The sequence below is a fragment of the Sceloporus undulatus genome, chromosome 3 (genome assembly GCF_019175285.1).
Source record: "Sceloporus undulatus isolate JIND9_A2432 ecotype Alabama chromosome 3, SceUnd_v1.1, whole genome shotgun sequence".
In the NCBI taxonomy this organism is placed as follows: Eukaryota; Metazoa; Chordata; class Lepidosauria; order Squamata; family Phrynosomatidae; genus Sceloporus; species Sceloporus undulatus.
In genome coordinates, this window is record NC_056524.1 from 58,798,009 (window position 1) to 58,823,085 (window position 25,077).

The following is a 25,077-nucleotide window of genomic DNA, read 5'->3' on the forward strand; positions in this document are numbered from 1 at the left end:
CAGTATAACAAAAGCAGGGTGGGGAAAAAGAAGAAAAACAACTATATTAGTCATATGTTTCTATAACAGTTGACCACATGTCCAAATATAAGTCCATTTATAAGTGTTATCCATACATCATTCTTTTAAATGCTTCAAGCATTTATGGATCTTCTATCAATTTCTAGTAAATAAGTATCAATCTTTTAGAAGTCAAAAGGGTGCCAAAAATTCACTTCCATTGGTCACTTGTTAATTACCAAGAAACAAGTAAACAATTCAAAAGAACATGAATGTCCCTGAATATCAAGGAACTTTCCAAAGGAAATTTACTTGTGTGATTACTTACTTCCAAAGTGTAGTTATTATGAAACAACTCCAAAATATATGTGTTAAAGAAGCATTAGAAGTATTAAAACTCCATCTACTTGCTGATTTACAAAGCAGCATCTGCACATCACTGTGCATTGTGTACGTCATGAGTGTGCCGCAATGCACCACAAAAAGAACCTAGAAGAACTGGGTTCTTTTTACTGCAGAGGGATGCTGAGTGGTTTGGCAGCTGTGGCATCCCTCCGCAGTTAAAACGGGTCACTCCAGTCCATCATTTCGAGGTGATCTGTACTGCCCCATAGATAGTCTAAATAGGTCTTGTAAAACAGAAAAGGGAAAGAACTCATAATCAACTCCAAGTATCTGCAGTCCCATTGTTAAGGTAACAGTCTCACTGTTGGCCCATAACTTCCATAAAAATTGTTTGTTTTTTTTACCAATTGTAAAATCTAGATTCCCCATAAAGTCAATTTGGCATGAGTGTATGGGCCCAACTGCACTTGATGAGACAATATTGGCCACACTATTCTAACTAATGAAATTTTTTTGGCAAAACACTGCCACCCCCTTTTTTTTTTTAAGATAAAATGAGAGCCAAGTACTGTCTATTTGAATAGAGGTACCACAAATGAAGACTCCAAGTCTATCCATGTTGGATTACGTACTCTAAGTGCATTTGTCCAGAATTAGCATAAGATAACAGATACATCTGACAGTATGTGAGAATTTTTGGAAGGCCAAAGCCTCACTCTTTGATAGGAATTTGAATCCTTTTCATTGAAGTTGTAGGAAAAAGTTGCTTGAACCTGCCTTGTCCAAAGCTGCATTGCAACCCCACCAACTGGACTGCCCACTCCCAAAGCAGCTGGACTGTGCATGTCATGACCACACAAACCATGCCACTGGGTACTTTTTTTTTTTTTTACTGTTCTCCCGACCATCCCTGAGCACCTTCGCAGGAGTGAACCACCAGTGATTTCCATCCTATTGAATAGCTGTCCCTGTGACCATGCACACATTCTCATGTGCAGCGCTTCACCAAGACAGGATAGCAGTGCAAAAGTGTGTCCATGCAGATGCCAGCAAGGTACAATTATGGCCCCCTTAAGCCCCCCCTTCACCCCATGCCTCCTCTTTGACTGTCTATTTTGTGTATGTTGTATTCATCTCCATGACAGGTCATGGTTTCACTTTTGGACAATGCCACCCTCACCGCTTGCATACAGCAGCTCTATCCCTTTTAAATGCACTCCTGTGATGGGGTGTTTACATGCACAATTAGGGTTAGGGTTTAGAAAGAGCACTACTTTAGAGCTGCCCTGGCATTAGTGTATTTATATATACATGGTGAACACTGTCCGGGAAGAAGCAGAAAAATCCAGCTCCTTGCTGGTCTGGCTTTTCTCCCTGTAGTGTGTCTTGGCTGCGCTTTTTGGGCAGCTTCAAGGCATGCGTCATCTAAATGCCCTGCCTCAAAGCCAGCTGGGAACCTGCTTATTTTGACTGTCTGTTTCACTTCTTAGACTCAATAATTGAGCCAATCAGTTTATCCTAATAAATGCATTTAGTATAAGGTACCTATTCAACTTAATCATTCTTTGTTCATACTAATATAAATTATATGATCCCATCCATGTCCCCCAGCATAATTTCTAAATAGGGATATAGTCTAATTTAATTACAAAACAATTTAAAGTAAAAGTAGATAATGCAAAAGTTAGAAATGCAATGAATCTCTACTTCCTTATCTAAATTAAATTTGGCACTGAATTTATATCATGGTTTTTTTTCCAGACTGATAAAGTAGTGTTGTAAATAAATACATCAAAGCTACCAAATTTCTAATTTAAAAAAATACTGTTTGGTTGGTTGGCAGGAGACAAGTATGGAAATTGCTCTTCACTGGCCTAATGTAAAGGCTGTGCTGGATTCAAAGGACATAAAACTGCAACATTCAAGCTCTTCAAGTACTGTCAGACAAGATGATATTTAAACAAGACAATAATCTTATGAGTTGAATGAAAATGCTCGAAACAACATATCTTTTGAAGAGGAACATTTTTTTTCAATCTTGTAAATTACCATTTTATAGATAAATTATTGTTTGACTTAGACACAATGATATGTAATAAGTATTTGTTGTATTTTGACATTTACATAATGTATCCTGGCATTTCCATAATGTCATCTAGGTAATACTAAATATCACAAATGAGTGAAGATGCTGTTCTGGTGGGAAGTGATTGGAGTGTTAAAAACCAACTTGGCGGTTGATCAAGAAACTGAGGACAAACTAAAAACACAAAATTATTCAAGGAATCTGCTTCCTTTTTTTTTTTTTTTACAGGCCTGCATCTTTTAATCTTTTGGGGTGGAGATGAGTATTTCTAAATGTCAAATTTGAAATCATGTAAGTTAAATATAGTAAAATGAAGAAGATGCTGAAATATGTGCTGGCAGTGAGAGAAATGTTTCCATCCTGACAATATACTCGTAATTTGATAAATAGAATGTGTTTGAGCATTTTCTACTCCATTCGTTGGCCCTAAGCACTCAGAGTAGTTTACAAGTAATACACAAGGGGAAAGGGAAAGTGGGGAGGGCTTTTTTGTTGTACACATCAATTCATTCTGTCAGTTTCTTGGTGCTCTCTTGCTCTTAGATGTATTTGGATTTTTGACCTCTGGAATAGTTTGAATAATACAGCATGGACTTTGTGTTTTCACTTTTGTTACCTTACTATCAGCTTCTCATGACTGATTCTGGAATGGCTAGGAGACCTTGCCACTGTGCTTCCTTCATATCTGGTGAACTGCCTAGATTACCAATATCTAATATGGACTGTCTCGACTTTCTTACTTCCCATACTCTAGTCTACCATTTCTGCCATTTGCTGCCTCTAGGACATATGTAAGCCTGGCTGGCTGCTTTCCTTCTCCTCCATAAGCCAAAGCCACAAATAACATGGTTATTATTTCTGGTATAACTGATGACAAGCATCAGGACCACCCATATATTGACTCCTTGAAAATTCATCTATGCCACCCTGATCACATTGGACACCTTTATATGTCACAATCATTGTTTAACATGGCAAGAATGAATTGCTGTGTGCATTGACCTCACATGTTCTCTCTCTTTCTCTTTCTGGTAAGGGCACGAGGAAAAGTTTGAGAGATTTCATTTCTTGTACAGTTAAAAATCAAGAGAGCTTTTTCTTTACTATTTCATGCACATACCAATGCTTGATAGTTACTTTTAGAAAGAAATCAGTTACATGTACACTTGCAAAGTTCAAAAATTGGTAATTATTGTTAAAGACATCAGTCTAGGAAGTATTGTCTTATTCTTTACAAAAAACAAACAAACAAAATCTCTTCTCACAACTGTGACATTTTTTGGGAAATTATCACATTGACTTTGCTGTTGTGATAGCCCCAGAATGGGCCCAGGATGCAACTTTCTTAAGGCATATCTTATCGCATTCACCCATTGTCAGGCAGTATGCAGCCCATATACAACCCAGGCTTCTCTTGCAGCTTTTCAAGAACAGGATTTTCCTGTTTTGGAAAGATGAGAGACAAGCTAAGAGAAGCCCAGGTTGCATATAGGCTGCATACTGCCTGGCGATGGGTGAATGCGATAAGATCCGCCTTAAGAAAGTTACATCCTGGGTCTATCCCAGCAGCAAAGCTAATGTGATAATCTCCTTGGATAGGTTCAAATCCAATTTGTGGAAGATGGGACCTGTGTGCTTGTCAAACCCAGTGTGTGTGTGTGGAGGGGGTTCCCTTCTGGGATTTTGGGGTGTAGACAGCATGGGTGACACCTGTTTGGGGGATGCAGGTCTCAATGTCATTTCCAGGTGGCAGGGGGACCACATACAGTATGGTATTGTATCAGATTTCTCTTGTTCCAGATTGGTCCCAGCAAGCAGACTGGCTTGATGGAGTTTCTTGGTTGGTGGATGGGTCATCTGATCCTTGGAATTAATCCCATGCAGAGTCTTACACAATAAAAAGATTAACTCTAAAGACATTTGGACTTTTGAAGCATAACTTCTCTCACCCAGAATAGTGCAGGTAATAATCTAAAAGCTGTACTGACAAGTTGCCTGGAACCTCAAAAGACCTTCTAATTGCTGTAGGAATACACATATTGTACAACCGAACATAGATTACAGTTATGTCTTGTTTATAACTTTTATGAAAAATGATCTGATATTACAATCACTTATTGACTAGAGTCAATAAGAAAAAGGGGTGTGTGTGTGTGTGTGTGTGTGTGTTGTGTGTTACCTAGTAATTATAGAGGGTATAGATCTGCTTCTATATTTTGGGCTCAATGGACTACTGTTTATGCAGTTTTAACTGACAATGATGAAGCAATGCTCTGTGTTGGTTTAAGAGCAACCATTTGTACAGATTTTGATTCAGAGGGAAACAAAGTGGTTGCAGAGTTCTAGGAAGACATTTTATGGGGACAAGAGCCAATGCCTATTATAAAGATGAGAGATGGGCATTTCCCCTTCTTCTAGTTTGTATCAGTACTTAAAGTGGTATCCATAAGGATTAGCAATTTCTTTGCCAATAGGATCATCATTATTTCAAGTTTTTTTTGAGCACAGGTTCACACTTAGGCTGCTGCCACATTGCAGAATTAATGGGATTTGACATCAATTTAACTGTCACGGCTCCATTCCATAGAATCATGAAATTAGTAGTCTATTGTGATACCAAACTCTCTGGAAGAAAAGGCTAAATATCTCACAAAACTATACATCCCAGAATTCCATAGCATTGAGCCATAACTATTAATTCTCCAGTGAAGCTGCAGTCTTAGTAGCAGCTGATCAGCAAGTATTAAAAGAAGATGGATTCTTGGTCTGATCCAAAAAAGCAGTTATATAGTTAAAGTATTGCATCTATATGTCCTATATTGGGTGGTGAACCAGGGCACCCTGCACAGCCATGCTGGGTAGTTGTGCAACAGAATTCTTGTTGCTATGGCCCAAAGTGGAGAACCGGGTCCATTTCAGACTAATAATAGTCTGTGAGTGTGACTGCATACTCTCTCGCTCTTTCTTTCACACAAATGTATGCATAAAACCCAAATACTTAGTGGTTTTTACTATTAAAAATGTGTGATGTGTGATAGTTGAGTTTTCAAGCTCTACTGTGAAGTTCATTAGAAGTGTGGAATGTTAAGGAGTGGGGAGGTTTGCATAATTAAATCTCTAAGCATCACCAGTGAAATTAGCTCATGCATCCAGATGTCAGTGTTCTCTCTCTAATCTAATGAACTTTAATGATTATTGCTAAATTGTGCAAGATAAATCACATAAATTAATGCAAAGCAACCTCAGGGTAAATGTCTTAGGAAGGTACAAATCAACAGGTATGGTTACACAAAAGGGTACACTTTAGAAGTAAAAATCTAAATTTCACCAGTTGTTGGTTGTCAGCAAAAAGTAAGTTTCAGGGTGGTCTTTGTGAAAAGTATAATACAGCAGATAAGAGTTCTGATGAGAATTCAGAAAATTGCTACCTTCTAGCTTCAGTGTGGAAATTTATAGAACAATTAACGCTATTCAGTCACAATTTAGAAAGCTTCTCAAAGAACCTGGAGAATATTCATACAGGTCTATGTCACACTAAGCAAAAACAAATGTCTTATTTGGGACCATCTGTATAGTAAACCATAAAGTAAAGCTGGCAAGCTTATCACAAAGAAAAGACAGACCTTTTGCTTAACTGGATCAAAATCAGGAAGAGGGAATTAAAGTTTTAAAAGAGTTTTTACCCTGTAATTATGTTATCCTGTTTATATGGCATTGGCTGCCTCCAGCTAAAGAGCAAAATTGGGAGATAATTTATACTGGGCTCATTCTCACTTAGATTTTTGCACTGAAGATATTGGAATCATCTCATCGATGCAACACTGAATAGAAGTTCTGACTATGTTCGCCATGATCAAAGATGCCCATGACAATTTAACCCAATTTACATTCATATTTCCCTTTGAATCAATTAATAAAAATTAGTTCTCCATCTCTGACATGTTCACTCATTGCTGGTTTTTTAAATGTCAATCAAATGACATGCATATTCATCACACTGTTTAGGTGATGCAACCGCCAGTAGCAGCCATGGAAAAGCAACAGTGTGCAGAAGCTGGCAGGCTGGTTTTTTTAATCCATATGTCATCATGTTCCCAAAATAACCCCCTCCCTGACTTTGTACTACATCAAACTGCTTTCTCCTATTGTATTCCCCATTTTTTATTTTTTTATTTTTTTTTTAAAATTTTACTACGAATTTTTAAAGTAAGCCCAGGATCTTGAAATTTCAAAGGGCTGCGAGAAGCAGCCAAGGATTTTTACACCCCATACTAGGGTGGCTGTATGGCCGCCATAACATCTTCCCCTCTGCGCATAACTCCTCCCTGTTGAATGCTAAGAATGGGATCAACAGCATGATTCCATTGACGACTCCCTCCCAAAACAACAACAGTGCTTTTGAAAAGAAGTGGTAAACGCCTCAGATCAAAATAACCAGTTTAAGAGGGTTTTGCTCCACCCCCACTGCAAATTGAGTCACAAACAATCAATGCGAGTATGAATGAACACCCTTTAAACTGTTTTCCAGACTGGCTTATATTTTAGTGTGAATGGGGCCACTGTAAGATAAATAAGTAATACTGTAATGATTACCAGCTGCCAATGACACTGTATATGATACTATTACAAAAAATATCTTTTAACAAAGAGTGAACAGAATTATGCTAATATTCAAGAGTCCCATTCTGATATTGGTGCAGTGTTTTTAGTGTTAAATTGGGAGATTAGGTTTGAATGCCTGCTCAGCCATGGAAACCCACTGTGTGACCTTGGGCAAGTCACACTGTCTCAGCCTCAGAGGAAATCAAGGACAAATTACCTCTGAACAAATGCTGCAAAGAAAACCTCATGATAAGGTCACTCTAGGGTATCCATAAGTCAAAAATGACTTGAAGGCACACAACAATGTATCTCAAAAAGTGAGACTCATTTGACTGTGATGTGGAGGAAGAGCTCCTCTCTTGTGTGTCACATGTAGAATGTTCACTTGAAATTTTCTTTCTGCCTATAGTTGGCCGGTTCTGTAGACAATTGATTTTTTAAAATTTGCTTTTGGAGGGAGCCTGCCAAATCTAGAAGCCTACAAAAATCAACACCTTCCTCAGCCTAGGCAGTGCAAGAGGGACAACAAGACACATCTCTGAAAATTCTGGCCCCAACCAATATTCAACCATCCAGGAAAGATGGAGGAGCAGGTTTGGCAGACCCCCAAAAGGAGCAAATATGTGCAAGGAAAAAGCGGAGGGGTGTGTAGCCCTATCAAGAGAGGACTTTTTTTTTAAAAAAAGAACCAATTAGAGCAACATTTAACAAGTCAGAAATTAAGGAATACAAAATAAAACTCTCTCTCTTCTCTTAATTAGCCACCTCTCCCCAAGATGGAGAACAACAACAAATACACACAAGGAGTGAACGCATTGAGGCTGCATTGAGAAACCTTATTTGTATCCACATTAGAAAGTGCAAACAACATCCACCATTAAGCAGCCGAACAGGAATCCTGAAGGCCTGAGCTGGACAAGCTCTTACAAGATTTTATGCCACATGAGATCTGGCACGCCCTTTTCCCAGGGATATCTTGTTACAGGCATGGATTATGGTCATCCAAAAATGTAGGGAATATGAAGTTGTCTGGAGTTTATCACACGAGGAAAACTGGACGGTTTAAACTGGTCAGAACCTGGGGTTATTCAGGGCATTAGGCACAATTTTGCAATTGGTTATCAGATACCACCCGTGCACAAACAGCTTAGAATCCAAACAGAAAGTGATGTGAATCAGAGAATAGGCATTTTTGGAAAAATACTGTGTTTTCATTTCCAGTTAATTCACAAATTAGCGTGTTTGTGCAATTGTTGTACTCTGAAAACCATCTGCAGGATTCTCCCTGTTCCCAGATTTCCCATGTTCCTTTGTGTGTGCAAGGAGAAGAAGGCAGCTTTGTTCTTAAAGGGACACACACACTTCTTTCCCTCGCGTGGCTGATCTCATCCTCTCCTGCAGCTTCTGAAAGGAAACAGCTGGTGGGAGAAGGCAGAGACATAGCAAGAGTGAGAGAGAGAGACGTTTTGGATTTCCTGGAAAAGGAGGGTATTGAGAATTTCAACACTCACTGAAATCAGGCAGGTTTATGGAAGCAGCCACATAGATCAATAGAATCATAGAATCGTGGTTGGAAGAGACCCTAGGGCCATCCAGTCAACCCCCTGCCATGCAGGGAAATCCAAATCAAAGCATCCTGACAGATGGCCATCCAGCTCTGTTTAAAGACCTCCAAGGAAGGAGACTCTATCACCTTCCGAGGAAGTGCATTCCACTGTGAACAGCCCTTCTGTCAGGAAGTTCCTCCTAATGTTCAGATGGAATCTTTTCCTGGAGCTTGCATCCATTGCTCCGGGTCCTGTTTTTGGAGCAGCAGAAAACACGCTTGCTCCCTCTTCAACATGACATCCTTTCAAATATTTAAACAGGGCTATCATATCGCCTCTTAACCTTCTTTTCTCCGGCTAAACATCCCCAGCTCCCTAAGTTGTTCCTCATAGGGCATGGTTTAAAGACCCTTCACCATTTTTGTCGCCCTCCTTTGGACACGCTCCAGTTTCTCAATGTCCTTTCTGAATTGTGGTGCCCAGAACTGGACACAATATTCTAGTGGGGGCCTGACCAGAGCAGAATACAGTGGCACTATTTCTCTCTTGATCTAGACACTATACTTCTATTGATGCAGCATAAATAGCATTGGCCTTTTTAGCTGCCGCATCCACACTGTTCACTCATGTTCAACCTGTAGTCTACTTGGACTCCTAGATCCCTTTCACACGTAGTTTCATTCAGCCAGGTGTTACCCATCCTATATCTGTGTGTATTTTTTTCCGCCCTAAGTGCAATACCTTACATTTCTCCGTGTTGAATTTCATTTTGTTGCTTTGGCCCAGCTTTCTAGTCTATTCAGGTCATTTTGAATCTTGATCCTGTCCTCTGGGGTATTAGCTTTCCCCCTAATTTGGTGTCATCTGCAAATTTGATAATATGCTTCCAATTCTGTCATCCAGGTCATTGTAAAGATGTTGAATAGCACTGGGCCCAGGACAGAGCCCTGTGGGACCCCACTGGTCACTTTTCTCCAGGATGAAAAGGAGCATTGTTGAGCACCCCTTGGGTTCGGCCGGTCAACCAATTACAGTCCATGTAACAGTTCCTTTGTCTAGCCCACATTTTCAAGCTTGTTTGCAAGAATGTCATGGGGAACCTTGTCAAAGGCTACTGAATCAAGATACTACATCAACCAGCATTCCCTTCATTCACCAAGCTGGTAATTTTATCAAGAAGGAGATTAGGTTTGTCTGGCATGACTTGTTTCTCTGAAACCCATGTTGACTTTTTGTGATTATGGCATGCCTTCTAGATGTTCACAGACTCTCTGTTAATTATCTGCTCCAGAATCTTTCCTGGTGTGTCAGACTAACTGGACGATAATTGTTGGGATCCTCTTTTTTCCCCTTTTGAAGATGGGGACAACGTTTGCCTCCGCCACGTCTGCTGGGATCTCTCCTTTTTTGCAGGAGTTTTCAAAGATTATTGCCAATTGCTCCGTATTACAATTTGCCAGTTCTTTTATACCCTTGGATGGAGTTCATCTGTCCCGAGACTTAAATTCATTTAGATTATAAGGTGTTCCTCTACTATCTCTTTACTTATTCTGAGCTGAAATTCCTCTATTCTGTCCTCTGCTCCATTTCCTCAGGTTGAGCACCCTTTGCCTTTTCTGAGAAGACTGAGGCAAAGAAGGTGTTGAGTAATTCTGCCTTTCTCTGTCTTCTGTTAGCATTTTGCCATCTTCTCCACGGAGTGGCCCTACCGTTTCCTTTTCTTCCTTTTGCTGCGGACATATCCAAAAAAAGCCCTTTTTATTGTTCTAACCTCTCTAGCAAGCCTGAGTTCATTCTGCGCTTTAGCTTTTTGACTTTACCCCTACACCTGCCTGCTATTTCTTGAATTCCTTTTTTGTGATTTCCCCCTTTTTCCATTTCTTATACATGTTCCGTTTCCAACTCAGCTCAGTTGAAAGTTCCTTAGTCATCCATCCTGGTTTCTTGAGACACCTCCCGTTTTTCTTTCTCACTGGAACTGTTTGAAATTGTGCCTTCAGTATCTCTCTTTGAGAAACTCCCATCCGTCCTGAACTCCTTTATCTTTTAGTTTCTGACCATGGAATCGCCCTCAATACTTCTCTAAGTTACTGAATCCGCTCTCTCAAGTCTAGGATGCGTGTCTGACTATGCCTGGCTTCTCCTTTCCACTGTATTACAAATCCAGGGAACCGGTCACTTCCACCTAATGATCCCACTACTTGCACCCCATTAACCAAGTCATCCTTGTTGGTTAGGATCAGATCTAAAATAGCTGACCCCCTTGTTGCTCTTCCACCTTTTGGACCATGAATTGTTCCAGGCAATGAGGATTTGTTAGGCCTTGAGGATTTTGCTGAGTTTGACTTCCAGCAATATTCAGAATAGTTGAAGTCGCCCATCACTACTACATCTCTCTTTTCTGACTGTGTGGTCATCTGTTCTGAAAGATATCATCCAATTCCTCCGTCGGCTTGGGGGTCTGTAGTAGACTCCCACCGTAACATCCTTGTTGTTTCCCTCCCCTTTGATTCTTATCCAGATGCTCTCCACCTGGCTTCCAGTATTTGATGTCCTGGCATCTCTCACTGGTGTAAATATCTCTGACATATAGTGCTATTCCTCCTCCTTTCTGTTTAGCCTATTTTCTTAATAAGGTTTATACCCCTCTATTTCCACATTCCCATCCTGAGACTCATCCCACCAGGTTTCAGTGATGCCTATTATATCATTTGCTTTGTTGTACTAGGAGTTCGAGTTCACCTTGCTTATTTCCCATGCTCTGTGCATTAGTGTAGAGACATCGCAGACCTTGGTTCCCTTTTACTGCTGCCTGTGCCTTTTTTGCCTCCCATGTTGGGTCCTTGCACTGTTTGCCTTGTTTCTCTATGTCAGTTTGACTATTTTCGCCATCCCTTTCGCCTCCTTATATTGTCTCCCTTCCCCTCGGAACTCAGTTAAGCCCTCCTGATCAAGTTCTTGAGACTATTGGCAAAAACATTTCTTCCAACTGGCGTGAGATGCAACCCGTCTGTTGCAAGAGTCCCTCCTCATGGAACCACAGCCCATGATCGAGAATCCAAACTTCTCGGTGGCACCATCTGCGAAGCCAGTTGTTCACATCCGCTATTTCCTCTCCTTTCTGGACCCTGCCCTTCAACTGGCAGAAGAGACGAGATGACAACCTGTACTACCATTCCTTTCAGCTTCCTACCAAGCGCCTCGTAATCCCTTTTGATGTTCTGAAGGCTGTGTCTTGCAGATCATTAGTTCCCACGTGGACCAAAAGGAAGGGGTATTTGTCAGTAGGCTTCACCAGTCTTGTCAGCCTCTCTGTCACATCCCCGATCTTTGCACCTGGAAGACAACACACCTCTCGGACATCTTGTCAGGCCTACAAATCTGCTTCTGTACCCTCAGCAAGGAGTCCCCCATACGACCACACGCCTCCTCTGAGGCTTAGCAGCGATGTTCTCTCGGGTGGGACTCTCAGCTCCCTGCTGTCCCTGAAGTCCGTCCATGTGCTCTTCTTCATCCTCCTTGATATGGGAAAGAGCTTCGAATCGATTCTCTAGCTGCAAGCTCCCCGAACAATCCTTTTGGCTTACTTCTCTTTGTGACATTCCTCCAGATGTCTGCCTCCTCTGTTTGGCAAGTGACCTCTTTCATTAGCATCTTAGCACGTACTCCTTTCTTAATATGTGTGTGTGTGTGGGGGGGGTTGTTTTATGGGAGTGTGAAATGGAAACCCAGTTCTTTGAAACAGCTTCTGGGGCAAAGAGTATTTTTGGTTTCTTCTTTCTGGAGCAAGTGTATGTATGCACTTGAGGAAATGACAGTTTGAGCATGCACAAAAAGTTATTTCCAAGCTATCAAACGGGTTTGTCTGTTCTGACTGACACCCAATTGCTTTCTCTACCCACTTTCCTGCATTAGAAATGTTTTTAACCCATTGTTGTGCTGTCTGTGTGATAATCATTCGCAAATTTGCTGCTTTTCCGGAATACTAACACTTTAACCATTTTGGATGGATGCACTTGTGTCATAAACTCGTTTTAGACATGAGTGGGCATTGCATGGAGTCCGAGTCCTTCCCATAAGATAAGATAACATAAATTATCCGTTGTTGTGTCATAGATTTTAAGTTACCTGTAACAAGTTATTTGTGATGTTATGAGTATATAATGAAGTTACAGTTCAAAAATAATACAATGCGTATGGAAAAATTGCTTTAATAGTCTCATGGTAACATTTCTATTTACTGTCAAAAGTTATATTTTTAAATGTATTTTAAGACATTTTGGAGGCATTTTGACAGGATTTTTTCATGTTTTATGCTTAAGAACTCTCTAATAAACCCTGTTTTTAACTTAATTTTATTTAATAATAATATAAAATAATAATAATAATAATAATAATTAATAATTGTTTATTTATTACCACTATTCCAAAGATCATAGCGGTGAACAGCAAGTAAGCTAATTAGCCCCCAGCAGGCTAGGTATTCATTTAGCGACCTCGGAAGGATACAAGCCTGAGTCGAGCTTGGGCCCTTTTGCTGGTCTTGAACTGCAACCTTGTGGTTTTGAGTGAATGGCTGCAGTACAGGCATTTAACCCCTGTGCCACCAGGACTCCTTTAAGTTTTAGTTTTTAAATTTTTTTTTATCTTTTAACAGACAGTAACAAGAGTGATTATCAGTGCAACAAGTATGCAACATTCTTTTTTCAGTATTGTAACGAACAGAAGCATGGGTTGTTTCCAAACCCTGTAAACAGTCTAACTATTCTTCCATCCTGGTACCCATTCAGCCTTTACATCTCTGAAATCTACACTACTGCCTTAACAACTGTAAGTAGTGATGTACAGATATTCATCAAAATTTGTAAACAGAAGAATATCTGTTATTCAAAGATTTCAAGATTTTAAAAGAGAAGAAATTATGAGCACTTCTCGATCAATGAGTAAGAATTTTGTTTTTAATTCGATGGCCAGATTTGAGTATTTTGCATAAGCAAGCTACCATTCATATTGGGTTTTTCTAGCAAAGGAATGTTCTTTAACCTCTGCCAAACATCCTTTTGACATGCTAACTGAGGGGCTTTCTACACTGTCATTTGGGACGTCCGGGGACGTCCCATTTTAAAAGGGGCGTCTCTTATTAGGACACCCCTGGGCCTAGTACGGACTCCGTCCGTACAAGATGGCGCCGGCCCTTACATGGCCGACGCCATCTTTGCGTATCGGACGCTGAGCGTCTGTACGCGTCGCGTCCTTTGTGACGTAGCGAGTGCGCCCCTTGCGCCTCGCTACGTCACAAACGTGACGGAAAAAGAAGCTCCATTTTGGAGCTTCTTTTTTGGTCCACGCGGGAGTTGCGCCGTGTGGAGGCTCCGGCTCCCCCGCGGACCTACCGGTGGCGGCGGCAGAGCGCCGCAAAGTGGCGGTATGTACCCCGCCTGAGTTTGAAATGCCAGGTAATTAGTGTAAATGTTCACCTCCCTTGTCTTTTATTTTCATTCGAGAAATCTGTGAGAAATACTTCTCGACAGGAAGAGAGAAAAAAATAACCTTGTGAAAAGAATTTTTTTTAAAAAAAAATTTGCATTTAGTTCTCGATGGGAGAGAAGAAAAAAAATTGTTTGCCCCAACACTAGTAAAAGTGTCTCTCTCTCTCATTCTGTCTCTCTCACAGTTGCCATATTCCATGAAGTCAGGCCTAAAGGCATGCCTTCTATCTCAGAAGGTGGTCTGAAGGAGAGGTAGACATCTTTTGGGACAGGGAAATGTTTCTTCACTGCAAAATTTCCCTGTGGTTGCAAGAAGTGTAACTTAAGTTTACTGTAAGTGGTAGAGGAAAACATAATTTTAGGCCAAATTGTAGGAGAATATGGAGCTCTCTTTTTTTCCTTCAGGAGTAGTTCTTTGCTTTTGCCACTGCCACCTCTTTTGTTATTGTTTTGCATGTTGCTGCTCTGGGATCTTAAGTACTCTGAATGCAAGTACTTTCTGTTTACTGATGTATGATCTTATTTATTTTCACAGCAACTCTTGTGTCACAATTAAGGGATTCTGTCACTTAGTGGGTCATAATGTAGGCCAGTGACTTTTACTGTCAGATTCAAATGTTTTATTTTCCAACTCCTTGAGGTCTCAGCCAGTGTAGCTAACTGAAAGAGATTATGAGTGGAGTACTACAAAACATTAGGAGGACCTAAGGTTCTCCCTGCCCTGGTCTATAGGGGGAGAAATAGTCTTCTGTCTCTCTTTCTACTCCTTCCCTCTTTTTCTTGCATTTGCTCTATCTCTATCTTAGATTTCATCTAGCCTTTCTTTTTTGTTACTCTACTTCCTCAGGCAGCATCACTCTGTCTTTGAACTTCTTGAAGAGTTTAAGGGTCATAGAAAGAGAAGCTTCACATGGAGCTGCTTATAGGCACTATGGAAAGAAAGGAATGTCACAAATCTGCCATCTGTTTTTTCTTGCCAAGTGAGGAAAGGTCTGGCATTTAATGGCTCAAAATATCACTGTATACTACAGGTTGATTTTAATAAAAAAAATTAAGGAAAGCTGCTTTAGAAAGAGATTGCCAGCAATAGAACACCTAGAAAATAAATAGGCAGATAGATAGAGAAGCAGCCTTGGGGAACAGGAAGCATTATTCTATGTCTGCCATGGAGATATAGACATATTGTAGGCCTATGACAATGTGGATGGCTAAATTTTTTTAACCTTATTTCAACAGTAGCCATATAGGACTCTGAAATTTGTCAGATTCTTTCTTACTTTGTTTCTTATTTACTCTACACCTACTCACAATGTGGAATTTTGCAATCACTCCCTGTAATTCTTCCTCTGTGGGTGCTCCAGTACACTTCTAGATATAATTTTGTAGTCTTAGTAATTATTATATTAAACAATATTTCTGCTGTCAATATAGAAAACTTCTCTCACAGCTTGGGAAGATGGAACTTTCAAACAAACTCATACTGTATTTCAACAACAATTTTTTTTCTACTTCATTGATTAATCTTAGGACTTTAACAAGCCAGAAATACTGTTCCCAGAAAAAGAAGACATCAAGATACTTCTGTGAGGATAATTTAATTTTTAACATGATCATCACTCATTCTTGATTGCAATTAGACTTTAACTGATTATATACCATCTGTTGTCTAAATATCTAGAAGTATAGTGAAGAAATATCTTTCGGGGGTGGGGGGTAATCCCATACCAGCTTGTTTATCACTGCTTTGGATCCTGGATTTTAAATCTTGTAACAACAAAAATTATAGTCAACTGCAAACAGTAAATGATCTATTTAATTTGAAGAGATCGCTATGAATAGTAAACAGTTTCTTCCAGATTTCTTATAGCCACATGCTTTTAATGAAGCTGTGAAGTAGTACACAAACATATGGATTGTGATACGTTTTTTAGTGCTTCAGCTTATTTCTAAGGCCTGGGGCAGATGGGCAGGAAGCGCTGTCCTTCAACCAATTCTAGGGTTCTGGAGCATGCAGCAACCACATGTATAGGCGCTGGCATCATGGCAGCCTTCCGTCCATATGGGAGCCGCCATAGTGACATAAGTGACGTGCAGCATATAGATGTCGCTTATGTCACACCTGCGGTAGTGGCGCACTTGTGACATGTGTGTGGAGTCCCAAGAAGAACACATTTTTTTCTGGGTTCTTTATGGAGCGGAGGGATGCTGCACAGTTTGGTTGCTGCGGTATCCCTCTGCAAGAAAAAATTGACATCTCCAGCCCAGATTTTTGGGGAGGTATGTACCAGGCCTAAGAATCCTATATTGAGTATTCCAAATGTAAGAGTGTAAAGGAGGATTTCATTTACACAATGATACAATACATTTAATCCAACTGTATGTTAAAAGCATGATGTAGTGGTCTGAGTGTTGGACTATGTCTCTGGAAACCAGGATTCGATTCCCCACCCAACCAGGAAACCCACTGGGTGGCTTTAAACAAGCCACATGCTCTCAACCTCAGAGAAAGGCAATGGCAAATTCCCTCTGAACAAATCTTGCCAGGCAAACCCCATGATACATTTCCCCCTGGGTTGCCATAAGATGGAAACAACTTAAAGCACACAACAACATTAAAAGACCCAGGAAGTATACAGGCCAATATTTTTCTTCCCTGTGGCGGGGTACAGGCCGCCGCCAGTAGGTCCGCGGGGGAGCCGGAGCCTTCACACGGCCCGACTCCCGCGCGGACCGAAAAAGAAGCTCCAAAATGGAGCTTCTTTTTCCGTCGCGTTTGCGACGTAGCGAGGCGCCAGGGGCGCGCTCGCTACGTCACAAGTGGCGCGACGCGTACGGACGCTCAGCGTCCGATACGCAAAGATGGCGCCGGCCATGTAGAAGGGCCGGCGCCATCTTGTATGGACGGAGTCCGTACTAGGCCCAGGGGCGTCTATAAGAGACGCCCCTTTTTTAAAATGGGACGTCCGGAGGACGTCCCAAATGGTGGTGCAGAAAGCACCAAAATGTGTTTTGACATTGTGAGCTAGAAATAAAAAAAATGGTTTTTCAAAAAGGAGGACATGTATGTAGATTCCATGGGCTGATCTCAACATTAGGACATCCTAAAGTTTCCTCATTATAATCAAGTTAATGTTTATTGTACTAGCCAAAGGCCATGACAAAAAGAGCTTATCAAAAAGCATAAAACATTTAAAACAAAAGGCACAGAATACAGAGGACAAAAAATGTCCCAACTTTTATTGTGAAGTTAAAATACTTAACTGTTAAAAAGGACAAAAGGAAAAAGAGACATCTTTCCTGAATATTAGTAAAAATATACAATAAAATCATAAAATCTAATTAGTACTTGACATCTCCATGGCAATTTATGGCAATTTTGTTTCACTCTCTCTTTCTAATCTTTTTTGCAGCCATGGCAAAAAGAGCCACTCTGTGTGTTACATAGTCATTGGTATCACTCAAAAGGAATTGGACCAAATCAACAGTAGAGCTCCCACTTTTGTTTGTCAGCAAGGGTGTTAAAATTTCTTTCTAAGGTTGCTGTACAATGGACAAATTAACAAGTAGTGAACAATATCTTCCACCTGAGACTGACTGCAGATGCATAGTCTGTTCTCAAATGGAACTTATTAGAAACAACTAACCCATAGATTTCAGTTGCTTTATTCTAGGAAGGATTAATTCAGTTTAGTTCCATATATTTAGCCCCCATCAGTGAAGGCTGGTGGCCTGCTTTTCACTTAGATGTTGAATCTAATTTGGATTTTGTTATCATTGAAAGAACTATTCAAGACGAAGAAATTATTTGGGGATGACCTCCAGTACCTTGGATACCTTCTATCAAATCCACACTAAAAACTGGATTTGATTCACCACAATTCTGACATGGAAGCTATCACCACTACTGCCTCACTCCAAGCAAATTTCAGCTTATTGGTCCATCTTATAGACATCAAATGTGACATAGCAAGTAGGCTGTGCACATGGCCAATGGTTCATGAAGCCTACCAGTTGCTACTTTGGCTAGTTCACAATGACTTCTCTGTAGCTGGTTTCTATGAGATGCCATATCACTAGGAAATGGGAAACTCTGCCAGTTCACCTGCATTGGAAATTTTGAAACATCAAGTGTGTTCCATCTCAAATGTAAAGATATTTGTGAATTTGTGGAATGTGACAAATTCTTCAGTAATACACTTTGGCCAGAAAGATTTATTATGACATTTTAGTGTTAAGCTGCCAAAGGTCTAGCCTCATACAAATTATGGTGTATACAGTGCTATTATGTATGACACTATTATTGTGTAAAACAAATGTCAGGTTAAACCTTTTGCAATTTTTTCCAGTGTGAACATGATGAAATTTGTAAATTATGGTAAATTCAAAACCCACCCCAGACTAGGCAGTGCAAGAGACAACCCAGACACCCATCTCTGAAAATTCTGAGCCCCAAACCAATATTCAACCATCCAGGAAAGATGGAGGAGCAGGTTTGGCAGACCCCCAAAAGGAGCAAATATGTGACAAGGAAAAAGCAGGAGGGGTGTGTAGCCCTATCAAGAGAGAGGACTTTTTTTAAAAAAAAGAACCAATATAGAGCAACATTTAACAAGTCAGAAATTAAGGAATAACAAAATAAAACTCTCTCTCTCTCTCTTAATTAGCCACCTCTCCCCAAGATGGAGAACAACAACAAATAACACAAGGAGTGAACGCATTGAGGCTGCATTGAGAAACCTAATTTGTATCCACATTAGAAAGTGCAAACTAACATCCACCATTAAGCACCGGAACAGGAATCCTGAAAGCCTGAGGCTGGACGAGCTCTTACAAGATTTTATGCCAACATGAGATCTGGCACGCCATTTTCCCAGGGATATCTTGTTACAGGCATGGATTATGGTCATCCTAAAATGTAGGGAATATGAAAGTTGTCTGGAGTTTATCACACGGGGAAAACTGGAAGGTTAAACTGGTCAGAACCTGGGGTTATTTGGGGCATTAGGAACATTTTTGCAATTGGTTATCAGATGCCACCGTGCACAAACAGCTTAGAATCCAAACAGAAAGTGACATGAATCAGGGAATAGGCATTTTTGGAAAAATACAGTTTTTTCATTTCCAGTTCATTCATGAATTATCTGTGTTTGCGCAATTGATGTAATCTGAAAACCATCTGCAGGATTCTCCCTGTACCCAGATTTCCCATGATTCCATTGTTGTGCCAAGGAGAGGGGGGCAGCCTTGTTCTTAAAGGGACACAAACACTTCTTTCCTTCATGCGCTGGTCTCTCCCTCCTCCTGCAGCCTCTGAAAGGAACAGGTAGATTCTTATAAAAGATAAACAGAAATAAAAATGTTCTTCCATCCCTAATTCCTCAAGAAGCCTAATCAAAACATCATTGGAGAGTTTGTATTTGTGTATTAATTCTAATATACTAATCCCAAAGCAATGGTGTTCCTTCAGTATTCCTACTAAAAATCTTAGCACATTTTTGAAGTTTTGTAGAAGACTAGATTCCCTTTACAGAAGAAAATTGGATACTTAACGAAGATTTCACCCACAGTATTTTCCAAAATACATGTTATCATATCACTGCAGTACAAATAGAAAAAAAAAGGCTTCTAAATACAAAAGTGAACGAAACAGAAATAAAAACAGGAGAGAGTGGGGCGGGGGGGATTCAGTTTGGATAGCAATTTTACACTTTAATAATTTTGCTTCATTCTGTACTGAAAAACATGAAATCTTTGGAAATAAAGAGCATATAAAATAATATTAAATGTAATGTGTATACCTTTGAGAATGACATGAAAAGTTCAAAGTACGACTAATGATTCATCTAATGTAAAGTATCCATAGGAAGCCATCAATCACAAAGGCCTTTTCCTCCAGAGAAAAATGATAGAATAAGAGGTGTCCTCACTGTCCATGGCAGAAGGAAGGAAAGGAAGAAGACAAAAATATATATACATGATGCAGTCATATAACAGCACATTAACTGCATCCAAGAAATAAATAGATATAAACCCGTTTGATTCTCACAGAAGTAATCCATCAACATGTTGCTCTGGGAAGCTTTTGGAGAGTTTAGTCCCATGAAGTCTCCCTTTGCACAATAGGGCTATGCTTATTTGTTCCTATATAGGAGAGTGCATAATGTCATCTATTTTCTCCCTGTTGGGGAACATCTCTGAAAACTGTCCAATTTTTAAAATGCATTTTCACAAGGGAGAGAAAGGTCTCTTTCTTGGTACACATTTTCCTTGTTCCTTTTCATACATTGTCATGTAGTGGATGAGTGGAAGGCAGGAGAAGCCAAGTATGCTTACTGCCTGTGTTCTGATAGCAGGTGCATAATGATGCAGATTTCCTGTAGGATCTTCCAGAGATCATCCAGAAGTCTCTGAGGATTAAATACGTTGGCTTTTGGAACATCATCAGCAACAATCCTCACCCATCCTTTCACTGATAACTGCAGAACATATTGGGAGGGACAGGAAAAAGATGATTTTGATCTGGGGAAATGGAATAATTCTCAAAGTCTAATTGAAGACTTGAGGAAACAAAGATAAAGAAGGATTCACCTTGTCAGGGCTTCTTGACATTCAAATAACAGATTCTTGTTTTCCTTCCTGTATCTTTGAATATTTATTTGATCCCTACTATGCAGTCTATCACTTGATGCCTCTAACCAATTCCCCCTTCTCAGTGTTGAGCCTTTCTGTTTTTAACCTGGGGCGGATGTGTCAGATGATAGACTAGCATGAAGAGGAAGGATCGATCATGGAGGTGGACAGCCAGTGTCTTCTTCAGTTCTGCTATCTTTCATTTTAGCAGTGTGTCTTCATACAGTGACTATCAGTGAGGGCAATCTATTTCTCCCACAACATCTGTTGTCTATTTTATCAGCCCTCGTTGGCATTCTCATTTCTAGACCTTGGCATATTATGTTAAAAAATAAAGTAAAAATAAATGTCTTGAATAATTTGTTGCTGTTTGAGGCCAGGTGTCTATTATCATAACTCCAGCTGCTAAAGTGGCTCATTACATTGCACATTATTATTGCATTCTATTCATCACTATTTTAGTAGGCACACAGTCTCTCTGTCTAGACACCACCAAGGTTTTCAACTTTTGCAACCGATATTACCAAAATCCATCAAGCTATAAAATATCCAAGCACACAATCCCTCTCATCTTCCTTACTGTAGTGCTGCTATTACCTCTTTCTTATAACTTCTATGGAAAGACATATGTGAAGGAAGTAGACGAAGAGTACCAAAAGGTAGGTGTATTTGAGGGTTTTTCAGGCTATGTAGCCATATTCTAGAAAAATTTATTCTTGCATTTTCGCCTGCATCTGTAGCTGGCATCTTCAGTATCAAAATACTCCTTGCTTTCATGCTCGTGTGTGTATGTGTGTGTGTTTATCAAGGAGGCTAGCAGCATGGTTACTTCAGGATAGTGAATTCACACTGTGTTTTGCAGGAACTTATCTCAGTTTTACAGCATGTGCTCAAGGTGCTGAACCTATATGTTTCAGCACATTCACTAGCTACTATAAAACTGTGAGTAACTCTTGTAAAATTGTGTGTGGAGTTGTCATCTCAGAGAAATGGCATCTCAGGCTGCCTCTACATGTTTCTTTCCCCTGGTTTTCATTAAATGTAGAAGCATTTTCTCTGTTTCTCTCACTCTCACCCTTTTACTTTACACCCTTCTGACTTCTTTCTATCATATTCTCTATGTCCTTGTGGCCCCTTGCCCTCAGTAAGGGACTGGGAAGGTAAAGTTTTGAAAGCTAAAAAGAGGTACACAAACCTGCTGCAGCTTTATTTTTTCCCTTAGTGTATCCCTCCTAGGTTTTTAATTCATTTCCAGATGAACCTCCCCTTTATGTTTACTTCTTTGCAAATAAAAGTGTACGCAGAGTCTCCTATCTCAGCTCCATTTTATTCTCCTCCATTTTCCCTCTATTGAGGAGGGAGCAAGCTTGTTTTCTGCTGCTCCAGAGAACAGGACCCAGAACAATGGATGCAAGCTCCAGGAAAAGAGATTCCACCTCAACATTAGGAGGAACTTCCTGACAGTAAGGGCTGTTTGACAGTGGAACACACTCCCTCAGAGTGTAGTGGAGTCTCCTTCCAGAATTATCTGTGTTTGCGCAATTGATGTAATCTGAAAACCATCTGCAGGATTCTCCCTGTACCCAGATTTCCCATGAGTCCATTGTTGTGCCAAGGAGAGGGGGGCAGCCTTGTTCTTAAAGGGACACAAACACTTCTTTCCTTCATGCGCGTGGTCTCTCCCTCCTCCTGCAAGCCTCTGAAGAGAACAGGTAGATTCTTATAAAAGATAAACAGAAATAAAATGTTCTTCCATCCCTAATATCCTCAAAGAGCCTAATCAAAACATCATTGGAGAGTTTTGTATGTGTTGAATTCTAATATACTAATCCCAAAGCAATGGTGTTCCTTCAGTATTCCTACTAAAAATCTTAGCACATTTTTTAAGTTTTGTAGAAGACTAGATTCCCTTTAACAGAAGAAAATTGGATACTTAACGAAGATTTCACCCACAGTATTTTCCAAAATACATGTTATCATATCACTGCAGTACAAATAGAAAAAAAAAGGCTTCTAAATACAAAAGTGAACGAAAAAAAAAAAACAGGAGAGAGTGGGGCGGGGGGGATTCAGTTTGGATAGCAATTTTACACTTTAATAATTTGGCTTCATTCTGTACTGAAAAACATGAAATCTTTGGAAATAAAGAGCATATAAAATAATATAAATGTAATGTTGTATACCTTTGAGAATGACATGAAAAGTGCAAAGTACGACAATGATTCATCTAATGTAAAGTATCCATAGGAAGCCATCAATCACAAAGGCCTTTTCCTCCAGAGAAAATGATAGAATAAGAGGTGTCCTCACTGTCCATGGCAGAAGGAAGGAAAGGAAGAAACAAAAATATATACATGATGCAGTCATATAACAGCACATTAACTGCTCCAAGAAATAAATAGATATAAACCTGTTTTGATTCTCACAGAAGTAATCCAAACATGTGTGCTCTGGGAGCTTTTGAGAGTTTATCCCATGAGTCTCCCTTTGCACAATAGGGCTATGCTGATTGTTCCTATATAGGAGAGTGCATAATGTCATCTATTTTTCTCCCTGTTGGGGAACATCTCTGAAAACTGTCCAATTTTTTAAAAATGCATTTTCACAAGGGAGAGAAAGGTCTCTTTCTTGGTACACTTTTTCCTTGTTCCTTTTCATACATTGTCATGTAGTGGATGAGTGGAAGGCAGGAGAAGCCAAGTATGCTACTGCCTGTGTTCTGATAGCAGGTGCATAATGAGCAGATTTCCTGTAGGATCTCCAGAGATCATCCAGAAGTCTCTGAGGATTAAATACGTTGTGCTTTTGGAAACATCATCAGCAACAATCCCTCACCATCCTTTCACTGATAACTGCAGAACATATTGGGAGGGACAGGAAAAAGATGATTTTGGTCTGGGGAAATGGAATAATTCTCAAAGTCTAATTGAAGACTTGAGAGAACAAAGATAAAGAAGGATCACCGTTGTCAGGGCTTCTTGACATTCAAATAACAGATTCTTGTTTTCCTTCCGGTATCTTTGAATATTTATTTGATCCCTACTATGCAGTCTATCACTTGATGCCTCTACCAATTCCCCCCCCTTCTCAGTGTTGAGCCTTTCGGTTTTTAACCTGGGGGCGGATGTGTCAGATGATAGACTAGCATGAAGAGGAAGGATCGATCATGGAGGTGGACAGCCAGTGTCTTCTTCAGTTTCTGCTACTTTCATTTTAGCAGTGTGTCTTCATACAGTGACTATCAGTGAGGGCAATCTATTTCTCCCAAAACATCTGTTGTCTATTTTATCAGCCCTCGTTGGCATTCTCATTTCTAGACCTTGGCATATTAGTTAAAAATAAAGTAAAATAAATGTCTTGAATAATTTGTTGCTGTTTGAGCCAGGTGTCTATTATCATAACTCCAGCTGCTAAAGTGGCTCATTACATGCACATTATTATTGCATTCTATTCATCACTATTTTAGTAGGACACACAGTCTCTCTGTCTAGACACCACCAAGGTTTTCAACTTTGCAACGATATTCCAAAACCATCAAGCTATAAAATATCCAAGCACACAATCCTCTCATCTTCCTTACTGTAGTGCTGCTATACCCTCTTCTTATAACTTCTATGGAAAACATATGTGAAGGAAGTAGACGAAGAGTACCAAAAGGTAGTGTGTATTTGAGGGTTTTTCAGGCTATGTAGCCATATTCTAGAAAAATTTATTCTGCATTTTCGCCTGCATCTGTAGCTGGCATCTTCAGTATAAAAATACTCCTTGCTTTCATGCTCGTGTGTGTATGTGTGTGTGTTGTATCAAGGAGGCTAGCAGCAGGGGTTACTTCAGGATAGTGATTTCACACTGTGTTTTGCAGGAACTTATCTCAGTTTTACAGCATGGTCTCAAGGTGCTGAACCTATATGTTTCAGCACATTCAAGCTACTATAAAACTGTGAGTAACTTGTAAAATTGTGTGGGAGTTTGCATCCAAGAGAAATGGCATCTCAGGCTAGGCCCTCTACATGTTTCTTCCCCTGGTTTTCATTAAATGTAAAGCATTTTTCTCTGTTTCTCTCACTCTCACCCTTTTAACTTTACACCCTGACTTCTTTCTATAATATTCCTATGTCCTTGTGGCCCCTTGCCCTCAGTAAGGGACTGGGAAGGTAAAGTTTTGAAAGCTAAAAAGAGGTACACAAACCTGCTGCAGAGCTTTATTTTTTCCTTAGTGTATCCCTCCTAGGTTTTTTAATTCATTTCCAGATGAACCTCCCCTTTATGTTACTTCTTTGCAAATAAAAGTGTACGCAGAGTCTCCTATCTCAGCTCCATTTTTTCTCCTCCATTTTCCCTCTATGGGAGGGAGCAAGCTTGTTTTCTGCTGCTCCAG